The sequence below is a fragment of the Macaca fascicularis genome, chromosome 11, assembly GCF_037993035.2.
Source record: "Macaca fascicularis isolate 582-1 chromosome 11, T2T-MFA8v1.1".
Classification (NCBI taxonomy): domain Eukaryota; kingdom Metazoa; phylum Chordata; class Mammalia; order Primates; family Cercopithecidae; genus Macaca; species Macaca fascicularis.
The window spans coordinates 67633278-67650353 of NC_088385.1; positions in this window are offsets into that span (position 1 = coordinate 67633278).

Below are 17076 nucleotides of genomic sequence, written 5' to 3' on the forward strand. Positions count from 1 at the left end.
GGAAAAATTATAAGTTTTAGGACTGAATGTCATAGCAGTGACTGGCAAGGTGGAATTGAAGTTACATCATTGGTCAAACAATTAGCCTAAACCTGGTACTGATCAATCTCTCTAAGTCTTGGTCATAAACTAATGGAATTCACATACCCTTGCCTATAAGTAGTAGTCTTCTTCCTGGAAAACTTAAAAATGATAAACATTGGACTTTATGTAGACAGAGTAGTCAATTATTTCATCAATAGGAGATAACAGACATAGTGGCTAGATTGCTATCACATGCATAGAACACATTTTTAAATTCTACATAATCCAATTACTCAGTCTTCCAGTTGTTATTTTATTTCTTCTGGGTGTCTGACCATGCCTTAGAGTTTTTCAGCATGGTTAGACATATACTATTCTTGTCAGGGACATGATCACGTGAAATTCTGTGCCTTGGAGTCACTTGTTAGGGAAAATTTAATGCTACATCTGGGTGCTGAGTACCTGACCTTTTTAGAATTGTTTAAGGTAGCGTAATTGAAAAGAAGTAATCATCTTTATGGATCCTGATTTTGCAAGCTGGAAGATCCATTAAGGCTTCTTCTTGAGGAGAGTTGTTGTGAAAAAAGTGTATTTGGCATCATTTCTAAGAATAACTAGACTGTAATGAGACACCCACTTTAGACCACACTTACGGTACTTAATCCTCTCGTAATTTCTTTTTCAACAGCCTTACGTCTGTCTATCCTAAGTAGGGCTACCCCTTATTTTCTCCTAAGATTCCTCCATCAGAAGTGAGGTTTTTACTTCACATTATTCACTTACTATTAAGATTTAAGAAGATTAAAGTGATTATGGCTCAAATGAGATTTGTCTAACTTAAGAAGTCAGATATATTAGTACTAGGAAATATATGCATATAATACACCCATATACTATATAATATATATGTATATAGTTATATAATATAGTTTGTGTGTGATTGTATGTCAATGTATGTATGACTCCAGATTTTGTTAATTACTTTATAAAATCCAATGTATTAATCAAAGCAGGCATTCCACACAATAACATAATTAATATGACTCTCACTTCTTTTTCCTGTGAAATATAATTACTATATATTTTGTGGAAATTCCTAAATTAGATCTAATCAATTACTAGTTCTATTCACCCGGGTTGTTTGACAAGTTGTCAACCACTGGATAAAATTTTCATCTATTTAAATAGTCTAGGCATTGATCTAAACAATATTATATACAATTTTCATTGTATTTCATGAACTGTATGTACTAGATTGAAGTATTTTCCAAATATTTGCTGTCCCTTCTATTCAGCCCCTCCTTATAGGAGAATATTTACTATATCATGGATCCCAGGCTTAGGCCTATTTTTGCTTTGCCCACGAATGTGTTGAATGTGTTATGTGGAACTTCCGGGCATAAGCTTTAAGAGTCATTGAATGGCATCATCATGTCTCTTTTCCCTTAGTCATGAACTGGGCAATGTTTCAGATATGGCCTGCTCTGTCAGCCTAGCTCTGCAGTGAAGTAGATATGGAACAGAGACTTAGTAGAAGTAAATATCTATTATTGTGTAAGCCACCAAGATTTGAACCTCAATGATTTTTTTTTTAATCACCGCACAACTTAGCCTAAGATTTATAGAGAAACATTTTCTAAAATAATGTAATGATTATGTCATTTATTTGCTTCTATTATGCAACACACTGGTATTAAGTATACAAAAAAATAAAATGATCCTATGCTAATTCTAATGTCATGTAGTACAGTAACAGAAATTACTGTTAGACATAAAATTGGTTAATATTTAGAACTCTGGCTTTCCATACAGTGCTATGGGAATGTAAGTTGGTGCAACATTTTTAAAGGCTAATTTTCTATATATATAATGTATTAAAACTCTTACATTTTCTGATATAGTAATCCTACTTTAAAGAAAAAATAACAACACACACAAAATATATGCAGAGAATGGGTCCTTTTATATAAGAATAAAAGATGATTGAAACAATCTAAATTTGAAAAGTAGAAGGATGGCAAAAATAAATCGTCACCCATGAAGTGAAATATTATACTGGCATTAAAATGATGTTGAAGGAATAGTTAATGGCAGCAATTTTCTAGATAAAATACCATAACCAATTGTAAATCATGCATGACCTAAAAGTTGTAAACATGTACACAGAGACTGAAGGCAATGAAGCACCATTGTGACAACGGTTACTAGTGCATAGTGTAGACTTTTAAAAGTAACATGTATCACTATTAGCCATGGAAAATTGTTCTAAATTTCATTAAAAATAAAGTACTAACAAAAATGAAATGAGGTAAGACTTTTATATACTTAAGATTTCAAAATGTACCAGGAATACGGAAAACTCTTTCCTTGGTTTTCAGAGCCCAATTTGCCTATATTTGTGTGTGAAGTGTTAAGTGTTACTGTATCACTCTCATCCTGACATGATATTTTAATTTTACTTTTTCTGGTATAGAAATTACATAATGGTATTGTTAAATCAAGGAATTTCCAATCTTTAAAGTTAGATGCAAGTCTCTTAATTATATTCCCATTATCTCCTTTTCTAACTAATGTAGAAATAGAGAACTCTTGGTAATTAAATATTATTTAATCACTAATTCTAACTACACTGCTGATAATTATGTCCCAATATGATTTCCTCTAAGATATCTCACAGATCATTGATAAACAGCTAAGAAGAAAAAAATCAGGGGATTAACACTAATTATAGCAAAGTGGTTTGCTATTAAATTAATTGAGTAAAATGTAATGGGATTATGTATGTTCTTCAACAGCTACTAGAGTTTTAATTTTAATTAAATTGTCATAGTCCTCATTCAAAAATGAATGTTTGAGCATAAACTATTTTTAAACAACAAGAATAGCAGAATATTAATCAGGGCAGCCTATACCAATAACCTCAAGTTGAAAACTCTATCAGAATGATTACTAACCAATTTTCCACACCCTAAAATCGTTGGGAAAAAAAGTGTTGAGTGATAATAATCGTTTATAGGCTTTTCAAATATTATTACTTGATAGGAAATCAATTAACATTGACTAAGAAAACTCATTCTTAAACAATTACTCAGATTGAATGTATTAAAGAAAGCCTAGATTTTTAATATTGCTAGAAAATTTTTAGAGCCAGAATTTTCCAGCTATTAAACCAAAATAATATTTTATCAGGTCCTTCTATATCTACCATGAAAGACATTTTAGATATGTGATATTTTATGCCAACCTGATTCTATAGGTCTTCTAAAATAAAAATGAATAAATAATGATAAAATATTGTATGTAAAATCGTGCATACATATCTATATATATTTACATGCATATATATATGCACACACATATGTTCATGCACCTGCATACAGACACATACATACACACATATCACATAGAACATCTGTTATGCAGCTCTGGCAGCTACTTGAAGACTGTAAATTAGATTACCAAAGATTTCTCAGGAAAAGACAAGCAATTCTTTTTTGCTGTTAGTATTCAAATTATGCCCTGTGCGAAGCTAGTAAAAATATAAAATTCCCTCATTCAAACAAAAAAATTATCAGTGAGAACTGAAGGTTAGAATTTGTGTTTTCTGACTTTAAAATTTCTTAATGTAGTATATAAACCGTCCTTAGATATGCAGCTTTTATCTTCTTTTTGAGAAATGCTTGTTGAAATGACCCTCAAAATGCTCTGCTTCAGATTTTTAAAAATTATTTTGGGTTACTTTTAATATAAACCAAAGACTTTCTCTAGCTGTTTAGGAGTTTTGCAGATTAGGTTATCGGCTTTTTTTTTTTTTTTTTTTTTTTTTTTTTTTTTTTTTTTTTTTTTGAAACGGAATCTCGCTCTGTCGCCCAGGCTGAAGTGCAGTGGCGCGATCTCAGCTCACTGCAAGCTCCGCCTCCCAGGTTTATGCCATTCTCCTGCCTCAGCCTCCCGAGTAGCTGGGACTACAGGCGCCCGCCACCTCGCCCGGCTAGTTTTTTGTATTTTTTAGTAGAGACAGGGTTTCGCCGTGTTAGCCAGGATGGTCTCGATCTTCTGACCTCGTGATCCGCCCGTCTCGGCCTCCCAAAGTGCTGGGATTACAGGCTTGAGCGCCCGGCCAGTTATAGGCCTTTTATGTAAATATTTTAAGTACAGATTTTTATAGCTTTACTCTTACTCTATGTCAGAACTATTATTTGTATTTTATGACGTTTCTTTTTCATTTTCTAAAATTTATTATTTTAATCTACCCATATTTGTACATATTTAAGGGGTGTAGTGATGTTTCAATAAATACAATGCACAGTGATCAGATTAGTGTAGTTAGCATATCCATCATCTCAAACATTTATCATTTATTTGTGTTAATAAGATTCAATATCCTCTCTTCTAGCTATTTAAAATTTATATATGATGGTTAACTATAGTAACCGTACAGTGCTATAGAAAACTACAATGTATTCCTCCAACCTAGCCACATTTTGCATCCCTTAACAAATTTCTCCCTATCCCCTCCCACTTTCCTATACCTTTCCCAGCCTCTAATAACCTCTGTTCTACATTTAACATCCATGAAATTAACCTTTTTTTTTCTTTAGCTCCCACATATAAGCAAGAACATGGAGTATTTAACTTTCTGTTTCTTGCTTATTTCACAATTTTTATTTTAAAATGGGAGCAAACAAAATTAAGAAACTACATTTCTATTTCCTGTCATTTTATGCAGTGTATGTTATCTTCATTATTTCATTCATTTCTCACGGTAATGCTAAGAAAAAGTTATTTCCTTTTAAAGTGTGATAACTACAGTTTAAAAAACTCAGTACTTTATTTAAGGTCACACAGTTAGTAGATGAGAATATGTCTCGAAGTCCTGATTAAGACTGCTCCAAGCCTAACATGGGCTGGGGAGTGGGTAGAGGGAAGAGGCTGGAAATCTTACTTTCTTTAATTAGATCCCCACAGGCAGTTCCTCTCCCTCAAAGCAAATCCACTGGATTGACCCATACCACACTCTTTGATCCTAAACTTAATTTAGAAAGATTGACAGTCCTAGGTTTTAAATTAACTTGTCACATAACTTAGGATATCTGGCAGTGAAATTAATGGTTAAAAATGAAACTATTCTTAAAGACAATTTATGTAAATTTTAAAAATGCTGTAAAATACAGAGATTTTTACACACAACAACAGAAGAGTGTCAAAAGTGTGTGATCATTTTGTGCAGGCTGAGAGAAATTGAGGTTTTTACTGGTAATTATTAAGGTCTTAGTAAATATTCAGGAAATAAGATATTGTAAGGCTGTTACATAATATCATTAACTTTAGGTAAATATAAACCACACCTATAAGCAGTTTTATTTATTAATTTATTCTATAACTTTTTATTGACAAATTGCTTTGAACCAGACAACGAGCAAGGCATGAAAAATTCAAAGGTGCTTATAATATGACATCTAATTTGAGGGTCTCACAATAAAGATGAAAAAAGATGCAAACCATCAAATCCTAGTAATATTATATGATAAATGCTCTAATAGTGCTAGAATCAGAGGCTTATGGAATTTGAAATTCATAAAAACCTGAGGAAATCAGAAAAGGCTTCACTAAGGAAATTATGTTTTCATAAAATACAACAGTACAAATATACTAGAATGCTTAAGATCAAGCCATTTTGAAATCAAATTAATGTGTTATTAGAATTAAAATAACAAATGAATTTGAGCCTATTTCTGGAAAGATGCCACAAGGTCACAAATACTAAAGTTAACAAGTTAGAGTCTTTAATAAAAGTAAGTAAATGCTTTGATTCCTTAACATTACCTGCATTAACTTCTGTAATAAATGGCCACATGCCATGGGACTGTTAAGCATTATTATTGTCCTCTGTATATTTGATAGTTCATAATCTAGGTTGCCACTTGGATATTTTTGGTGAAGTATCTATTCAGACATGTTGCCCAGTTTTTATTGGGTTAATCTCTTATTGAGTATTGACAGTTCTTTATATAGTTCTTTATATAGTTCTGTTACAAGACTTTCATCACATACAAGATTTGCAAATATTTTCTCTCAGTCTATAACTTGTCTTTTCATTGTCTTATCAGTGCTTTTTGAAGTGCTGAAAAGTTTACGTTTGATGAAGCACAATTTATAATGTTTTTATTTTATAAATTATGTACTTGTTAAATATAAAAAACTTTGCATAACCCACGTTCTTAAGGATTTTATTTTCTTTCTAGAAGTTCTATAGTTTCAGTTTTAAATTTCAGTTTTAGACAATTATTGAGTCAATTTTTGCATATGGTGAGGTATGGGTCAAAGTTCAGGGGCTTTTGTTGATATGTTGTCTTTTATGATATAAGTGTTTGGCACTCTAATTTTTTTCTGTGTATCACCTTATTTGTGGATGAAACTTGTTATGATGTCTCTTCCATTTTATTGAGTTTAAAATACTTTCTAATGTCCCTTTTAATTTTTTCTTGACCCATGGGTTATTTAGAAGTGTTATTTAGTTTTTGTAAGTTTGGAAGTTTTCCAGATATCTTTCTGTTACTGACTTCTAAATTAAATCTCTTGTGGTTAGGGAACATGCTTTGGGTTACTTGAGATATTTTAAATGTATTGCTTTCCTTATTTGATGGACCATAATAAAGACTATCTTGGTAGATGATCCAAATGCATGTAAATGTGTACTCTGTTGTTTCTTGGAATGTTCTATAAATGCCATTTAGGTCAACATGGTTTATTCAAGTATTATTCAAGTCCGTGTTCTTGCTATTTTTGGTCTACATGTTTTATAAGCTACCTGGGGGATGGATGTTTCAATGCTGAAATATACTTGTAAATTTGTCTATTGCTCCTTGAAGTTTATTGAGTTTGCCCTTCATACATTTGAAAGCTATTAAGTGTAGGGACATTTAAGATTGTTTGGACTCTCGATTAATTGACCATTTTATCAATATAAAATGACATATATATATGTGTGTGTGTATATATATCCAGTTCAAAATAGTATATGTATATATAAAGTTTTAGAGCAAAGTATATATGTATGTGTGTTTGTGCATGTGCCTTAGTTCATTTGGGCTGCTATAAAATATACCATCCACTGAGTGACTTATGAATAACAGAAATTTATTTCTCATAGTTCTCAAAGTTGAGAAGTCCAAGACCAATGCACCAGCAGATTCAGTGTCTGGTGACAGCCCCTTTCTGTCTGGTGTCAGTACCTTCTTCCTGGTGCCCCCACTTGATGGAAGTGGTAGGGTTGCTCTCTGGGAAACCTTTATAATAGCATAAATCCCATTCATAAGGGCACTCCTCCCTCATTGCCTACTCACTTGCTAAAAAGCCCCACTTCCTAACACTATTGCATAGGGATTAGGTTTCAACACAAACATTCAAACCATAGCAATATGTATGTATATACACCTTGCTCTGAAATTTATTTTGATAATTATAAAGCCAGTCAAACTTTCATCAAGTGTTTAAATTTATATTAGTTGCCTAGGAATGGCATCGTGAAGTATAACAAACAGGGCGGCTAAAAATAACAAAAATTTACTCTCTTACTGTTTAAAAGATAGAAATCTGGAATCAAGGTGTTAGAGGAAGAATACTTTCTCTGAAGCCTGTAGGAAATATTTTTACTTGCTTCTTTTGGCTTCTGGTACTCCAGGCATTCCTTGACATGTAGGGATAGCATAACTCCAGCTTCTGCCTCCCTCTTCACATAGCATTCTCCCTAAGTGAGAGAATAGGGAGAATGCTATGTGAAGCATTCTATAAAGATTCCACTGAAAAAAAGAAAAAAAAAATGTTAGAACCGATATACAAATTTGGTAAAGTTTTAGGATACAAAGTAGCACATAAAAATTAGTGGAGATTCTATATACCAATACTGAACATTAAATAAAAATATACATATACATATTGCTATAGGTTGAATGTTTGTGCTGAAACCTAATCCCAATGCAATAGTATTAGGAGGAAGGGCCTTCTGGCAGGCGATTAGCTAATGAGGGAAGACCTCCCTTATGAATGGGATGAATGCTATTATAAAAGAGGTGGAGCCTCTTTTCCTCTTCTAAGAACCATATCAGTCATATTGGATTAACACTCCACCAACTCCAGTGTAACCTGATCTTGACTTAAATAATTATATTCTCAGCCCCTAGTGGTGGCTCCTGCCTTTAATGCCAGCATTTTGGGAGACTGAGGCGGGTGGATTGCTTGAGATCAGGAGTTCGAGACCAGTCTGGCCAACATGGTGAAACTCTGTCTCTACTAAAAATACAAAAAAAATTATCTGGGCGTGGTGGCATGTGCCTGTAATCCCAGCTGTTCTGGAGACTGAGGCAGGGGAATTGCTTGAATCAGGGAGGTAGAGGTTGCAGTGAGCATAGATCACGACACTACACACCAGCCTGGCAACAAAGCAAGACTCCATCTCAAAAAAGTAAATAAATAAAAATAAAATAAAATGAAATAATTACATTCTCATTGACCTTATTTTTAAATTGGTTTACATTCTGAGGTATTAGGCATTAGTACAACATATCTTTATGAGGAAAACAGTTCACCTCATAATGATATGGTATAATGTTCTCCATCCTTTACCTCATTGTCTCTGTACTTAAAGTGGGTTTCTCGTGAGTAGTGTATGTGTATGTGTATAGTTTACTAGAGGAAACATATCATGGCTATAAGATGAATGATAGTTATAAGGTCTACTCAAGTGTCTCACAGAGCCGATACTACATATCACTTAGCAGTTTGATGCAACCTAGCCTATGGATTTTCAGGAAACAATCCACCTCAGCACAGATGCAACCCTAAGAAACCTTAAGGCAAATCTTACCCTTACAAGAATAGCTTAAACACCCTTTGTTAAAAAAAAAAAAAAAAAAAGAAACAACAACAACAACAACAACAAAAACAACAAACACCTGCTAACTGATCAGTACTGAATATAGATATAAGAAAGAGGAAAGAATCTCGGAAACTCTAAAAATAATCTCCAATAAGAGGTCCTGCCTGTGATTCGGTTACCTGGTGCCCTGTCTGTATCTGTCCCATGACACTGGCCTGCTCACACTTTCTACCTTGTGGAAATGCTACCACAATAAACTGAGTATTGGAAGGTACCTAAGACTCATCTCTGATATGAATTGGACTAAAAGGGAGAAGTTGCTTCTGGGCAAGCTGGTTAACTAGGACCACCCAAGACCTCCAAATATGACAATGTGTGTGTGTGTGTGTGTGTGTGTGTGTGTATGTATGTGTGTATATATATATAATGCTTTTTATTCCAAGTTGGCAATGAATCTCTGGTTTTTAGCATAGGTTGTGATTTATATTCATTGTGATTATCCAAGTGGTTTTGTCTAAATCTAGCTCTTCCTACTTGTCCTATCTGTTCTTTGCTCTCTTTATTTCTTCCACCTTACTGTACATTAACTGAGTTTATTTATGATTATAATCTTTTAGATTTCTATTGTGGTAAAAAAATAACATAACATTTACAATCTTAGCCATTTATGAGTGTCCAATAGTGCATTGTTAATTTATGTTGCACATTGCTGTGCAATATATCTCTAATTTTGCAAAATTCAAACTCTATGGGAACTTGAAGAGTAGTTTCCCATTTCTCTGCCACTAGCCATTGACAACCACTATTATACTTTCAGTTTGTAAGAGTTTGTATTTATAATTTTATATAAGTGGAATTCTTCTGTATTTGTCCTTTTGTAACTGGTGTATTTCACTTAGTAAATGTTCTCAAGTTTCAACCATGTTGAAATATGAGAAAATTTCTTTCATTTTAAAGGCTGAATAATATTCCATTGCATGTGTATAACATATTTGATTTCTCCACTCATTCATCAGTTTAATAGACATTTAGGTTGCTTCCATGTCTTGGCTGTTGTGAATAATGAAAATGGAGTACAGATCTCTTCAAGACTCTAATTTTAATTCCTTTGGATCTTTAGCCAGAAGTGGGATTGCTGAATAAAATGGCATTTCTATTATTAATTTTTAAAATTATTTCTATACTGTTTCTATAGTGCATATATCATTTTATATTCTCAACAACAGCATGCAAGTGTTCCAATGTTTCCCTATTGTCCTTGCCAAACCATCCTAATGGGTGTGAGGTGAGTGGTATCTTATTTTAGTATTGACTTTATTTCCTTAATGATTACTGATGTTGAGCATCTTTTAATATACTTTTTGGCCACTTATATATCTCCTTTGGGGTAGTTTCCATTTAAATACTATTCTCATTTAAAAAAATGGTTATTTGGATATTTTCTTGTTGATTTATAGATATGTTTTATGTTTTGATGTCACTTTTTACACTATTAAAATAATATTTATATTTAACAAATTATTGCAGTTTTAGCTGTTTTTAATAGTTTTAGCTTTTAAACTTTATACTAAAGATATAATGGGTTTACCCACTGCCATTTGTTTTAGAGTGTTTGCATTTAAAATTGTCCTTAGTTTTACCAGTGAATTTTTTGTTTTCATGTGTTTTCATGTTACGAATTACCATCTTCTTCCTTTGACTTGATGAATGTCCTTTAGCATTTCTTGTTAGGCAGATCTAGTGGTGACAAACTCTCTCAACTTTTGTTCATTTGAGAAAGTATTACCCCCTCATTTTTTAAAGAGAGTATTGCTGAATATAGTGTTCATGGTTGGTATTATTTTCTTGCATGATTTTAAATATATTATCCCACTCCTTTTTGGCATATGGAGTTTCTGCTGGAAAATTCACTCATATTCTTATAGCAGTTTCTTTGTATGTAACAATTCACTTTTATGTTGCTGCTTTGAGCTTTCTCAGTATTCAACTTTTGACAATTTGATTTTAATGTGTCTTAGTGTTGATTTGTTTGGTTTTTTAACTTAATTTACACCCTTTGAGCTTTCTGCATCTAATTTCTATTTCCTTCCCTAGGCTTAGAAATTTTTCTGCCACTATTTCATTAAATATATTTTCTGTATTTTCTCCTCATACACCTATAATGCAAATGTTGTTATGCTTGATAGTGTCCCATAAGTTTCTTAAATTATCCTGAATCATTTTCTTTGTTTTCGTTTTTACTCTTCAGATTTGTTTGATTTATGGTAACTTGTCTTCAAGTTCACTAATTCTTCCTTCTTTTTGATCCAGTCTTCTACTGAACTCCTCAGGTGAATATTTTAGTTCAGTTATAGTATTCTTTAACTCTTTGACTTCTGTTTTGCACTTTTTACACTTTCTATCTCTTTGTTGAAATTCTGTTTGCTCTTGCATTGTTCTGCTTACCTCAGAAAGCATCTTTATGACTACTATTTTGAATCCTTTGTTGGGTATATCATATATCATCACTTAACTTGTGTTGGTTTTAGGAGATCTAAACCATGTCTCCAAGTCTTGTTAGACTGGCCTCGTGTAAGGAAGGATCTTACCAATATGTCTGACGAGAGATTTTTAAGGTGCCTCTCAAATATTTGTCTTTTACTAGACTACTGTTTATGTTTTCAGTGGCCCCCTGAAGCTTAGTGTGTGCCGCATCCTGTCAGCACTTCGAGACCAGTAAGATAGGAATGAGACTCTATAGATGTAGTTGGAATGGTTGCTGTGTTGGATATGTGTTCCAGTTTCTTTTAGCCTCATAATGAAGCTGAGTATAGATGTTTATCTCCCACTGTTTCTGCACTAAGCTAGGGAAAGGATCTGTGGAAAATGCTGTGTTTACATTCAGGCTATACCCTCTGATCCTGGGAAGATAGTTGCTGGAAGCAAGTCCATTGTAAATCCATCTCTTCTTTCTGTGTTTTAGGGACACTCCAAAATGCAAAGCACCATCAACTACCAGTGATAGGACATTAAGGAGATAATCCCTTGGGTGGGCATTATTAAAAATGTGCCAATTGATACATGGTCAAACTCCTTCCGGGACGAATGGGTACACCTAGATTTATCACTGGAGTGAGCTGAAGGAAAGACTTGTGAAATGCCAAACTCTGACTCTGGCTGCCAAGAAAGCTATTGTTTGCTTTTCCCATTACCTTTCCTGTGTAAATGTGTTAGAAGCCAGGAAAAAAGTGTGTGCCATAGGTTCTTCTGGAGAGAAAAGCCAAGTAACCAGTGAAGACCATGTCCCTTCCATTTGGAAAGAGGGGACTGTGAATTTTTAAATTTTTATTTGTTTAGAGAAAAGGTCTAACTCTGTTGTCCAGGCTAGAGTGCAGTGACACAATCATAGCTCACTGAAGCCTCAGTTTCCTGGGTTCAAGCAATTGTCCTGCTTCAACCTCCCAAGTAGCTGGGACTACAGGCATGTGCACCACACCTGGGTTACTTTTTAATTTTATTTTTTGGAAAAGACAGTATCTTATGTTGCTCAGGCTGATCTCAAACTCCTAGCCTTAAGCTTCAGCCTCCCAAAGTACTGGGAGGACAGACAGGAACCACTGTGCCTGGCAGGGACTGTGACTTTTCAAGCCCAATTTGTTGTTGTTGTTGATTTGGTTGGTTTTGCTGTTGTTGTTTATTTTTGTTTGTTTGTTCTGTTACTGGGTAATGAAGTCTCTGAAAGTACATGCACACCCATGGAAAATCATCACTATTTTTTCTGTGTTCTGTAAAGGCTCATATATGTCTAATCACCTCTGCTTCCAGAGCTGGATATTGGCAGCAAAGGAGAATGGAAACAGGTGGGAAGTCTTAGAATTTGGGTGGTATATATAAGATTCAAACTTTCTTCTCCACAGGGAGAAATTGGATGTTAGAGATTCCTTTCCTGATTTTATGGTGCATTGCATAGGGCAAAGGCAGTATCTGAGTGTTCCTCACATTTTTCTACTTATGCATCATGGATATTTTCTCAGTTGCTAGTGTGTAGGAGTCTCCCAATTGGTCTCTCTCTTTCTCTCAAAGAAAACTGATTCATGAATAGAGGTTTATTTGGTTTTTCTCTGGGTGGATGGTGGGTCAGGAGCTTCCCATTACATGTTGCTGAAGTAACCCCCTAATTCATTTCTATTTCATTTTTACATTTGGACAATAAAATTTAGCAAAAACTTGCAGTTTGTTAATAAAGTGGATTTTTTTTCTCTACTATAACCATGCTGGCAGAATAAAACCAGGTGTAGAGGATTTTTAAAAGAAAAATGAGAAAGATTTGCATCTTCTAGTACATACTCTCCTTAAAGTTTACTAGAGTAAGTCATACAAGCCATAAAAAAAAATTACTCTTATTTTCTCCTCAGAATTTCTAGACCTGCAGTAAACAATGTATTTCATTTTCTAAGGGAAAACCTAGAGATTAAAAAAATTATCATGTGTAGATTTAAAGGAAATCTTTTAAACAAAAACAGCCCACCTGGATACTTAACTATGTTTAATGTGTCAGACATCATTTATCAAAGTCAATTCTATAAATGGATCCATTCCTTACTTGATTTCTAGAGCCTTGGTTTCCACCAAGTTTGAATAACCTTTGTTTCCACTGAGATTAACTAATGAATATCTAACTAGGTGAATATTTTTGTGATTATATTTTACACATGATTTAGCTAAGGCAATTCATCACCACTAGACAGGCCCTACTAGAACTGCTCAAAAAGTTCTAAACTAGGAAACTAAAGGTTGATATTCACCATCATAAAAACACATAAAACTAATACTCACAGGTCTCGTAAAACAATCATACAAAGGAGAAAGATAAACAAATCAAATGGTAACATGTCAAATCCACCAAACTATAAACAGAGGAAAAACAAAAAATCAAAAAATTACAACAAAAAATTAGAGAGCAACTAATATTATGAGAGAAATGAAACTTTACATATCGATATTACTTCAAAGGTAAATGGGTTAAATGCTTTACTTTAAGATATAGATTACCAGAATGGATTAAAAAACATGAAGTGACTATATGCTGCTTAACAGAAACTTACTTTTCTGGTAGACAATTACAGATGGAAGGATAAGAAAAGGAAAGATATATTCCACACAAATGAAAACCAAAAGCAAGAAGTAGCTATACTTATATCAGATGAAGCTGACTTCAAATTAAAAAAAAAAAGTAAAAAAAAGACAAAGAAGCTCATAACACAACAATAAAGGAATCAATTTAACAATGGGCTATAAGAACATTAAGTATATATATGTATCCAACACCAGAACACTCAGATTCCTAAAACTAGACCTAACAAAAAACCGACAGTAATACAATAATAATAGAAGATGTCAACAGCTGACTCACAACACTAGAAAGATCGTTAAAACAGAAAATTAACAAAGAAATATTGGGCTTAAGTTGACTTCTATACCAAATGAACATAACAAGATATTCACAGAGCATTCCACCCAACAACTACAGAATATACATTATCTTCATCAGCAAATGGAATATTCTCAAAGATAGAGCATATATTAGGCCATAAAACAAGTCTCAAAATCATATGAAGTATCTTCTCAGACTGCATTGTAATGAAACTAGAAATCAATCCCAAGGACTTTTGAAACTACACAAATACATGAAAATTAAATATCCTTTTGAACGATCTTTGAGACAGTGATGAAATTAAGATGAAAATTGAAAAAGTTCTGAAATAAGTAAAAATGGAAATACAACATGTCCAAACTTCTGAGATATAGCAAATACGTTCCTAAGCAGGACATTTATAGCATTAAATGCCTACATCAAAAAAATTTGAAAAGATCCCAAGAAACCAACATTGTACTTTGAGAAACTAGAATAATGCAGATAACCCAAACAAAGTTATAAGAAAGAAAACAGGGAATAATGAAGATCAGAGGAGAACTAAATGAAATTGACACCAAAAACAGTATTAAGAATCAACAAAGCATAAAGTTAGTTTTTAAAACTATAAACAAAATTGATAAGCCACTAGATAGACTATTCAAGAACAGGAGAGAGGCCAATAAAGAGCAGGACAATGTCATAAGTCATACCAATCATTTGTCCTGAGCTAATTTGATTTGCATTACTAAAGTATGGCATTGAAGAAATGCAGAAAATATTTTATGATGTCATTGGGAAAGCTTAGCTTACCAATAAATAATTAATTGACAAAATATTAAAATATAGAAGTGATAGAAAATCACTGTCTTCTCAAATTTTACCAGAAAAACAGTTAATCTGGAAGCATATAGTAACGTTTGTTTTTGCTAGTGCTCAATGTTGTTTATGAAGAGAGGGAACACTGTTTTTATATCAATATTATAAAAGTTCTTAATATGCTTAAATATACGATTGAGATAGATCTGAAGAATTTTAAGGAGTTAGCATACCTAATTCATCTATAAATTTCCTAATTTTATACATGTACCAATTTGGGCAAATAAGGTATTTTGAAACTTCTATGTGAATATACTGGATAATGATCTGAAGACAAATACAGGATCTCTCTCAGAATATCTCATGAAAGAGCCAAAACAGATTCAACCTCTTCAAAGCAATAGATGAAAATAAGAAGGAAAGGAAAAACTTTTATCATATTCAACAACAATACAATAGCAAAATAAGTACACAAAATTTATTAATTGGAAAAATCTAGTCAACAGAAGATAGTATCATAGAATATAAAGTATAATAACAATTGTCAATAAAGGAAATCGAATCTTTTTTTTTTTTTTTTTTTTGAGACAGAGTTTTGCTCTTGTCAGCCAGGCTGGAGTGCAGTGGCACCATCACGGCTCACTACAACCTCTGCCTCCCTGGTTCAAGTGATTCTCCTGCCTCAGCCTCCCGAGTAGCTGGAAAGACTAGTATTAGCCACCACACCCAGCTAATTTTCATATTTTTAGTAGAGACAGGGGTTTCACTGTGTTGGCCAGGCTGATCTGAAAGAATCTTATAGAGCACTATGTGAGAGTTCTCCTTCCATGCAAATTAACAATATGAAACAATGACTTGCAACAATCACAATGAATGCGGACCAAAATAAGATCTAAAAACTGAAGTAGTTGAAGTAGGAATGGTAAATATGGCATATGAAAAAACTGCAATAAAATTTGATTTGGGTTCCTAAAGTAGACAACTCAGCCAGCACATGAAACATAACATTTAGAGATATATTTCTGGAAAATTCAATCAAAACACAAGAGGAACTGAATCTGCAAATCAAATACCTTCTCATATTCCAGGAAAAAATGAGGAAAATTAGGCTAAACTTTTAAGAAGAAAATAATTGCCTTAAATACTATTAAAATGAGGAATTTCTGGGTGTTAACTGTCATTCACAAATCCAGCCTAAATTTAGTACAATATTAGGAAATTTTCCATAATGCAAAATATAGAAAAATTGTTCAAATTAATATATACATTCATGTGTGTGTGTATATATATGCGTGTGTGTGTTAATCTATTATATTGGTTTTTGAGAATAAAAAGCTACATTGATAAAGTCCTAGTTTTCAAAAAGCTTACAATCTAGTCAAGTTCGTAAGATATATGCATGTGTGTGTGTGTGTGTGTGTGTGTGTGTACTTTTATTTCAAGATGGATTAATTATAATGGACTCCCATTTTTATATGTCAGTACATTTGATGGTGCCCCACAGGTCTGAAATCTTTTTTTCTTTCTGTTTCTCAGATAGGATAATTTCTATTGACCTGTCTTCACATTCACTGATTCTTTCTTCTGCCTGCTCGTATCTTGTTTTGAACTCTTCTAATATTTTTTTTAATTTCAACTTTTGTTATGGATTAAAGGGTACATGTGCAGATTTGTTACACGGGTAAACTGCATGACACTGAGGCTTGGGTCTCAATGATCTCATCACCCAAGCAGCAAGGATAGTACTCAACAGGTGGCCCTTCAGCCCACACCCTCTCCCTCCACTCCTGTCTAGTGATCCCCAGTGTCCATTGTTCCCATCTTTACATTCATGTGTAGTCAATGTTTAGCTCCCACTTATAAATGAGAACATGCAATATTTTGTTTTCTGTTATTGGATTAGTTCGCTTAGGATAATGGCTTACAACAATAACTCACCACAAAAACAGAATCAAAGCCAAAA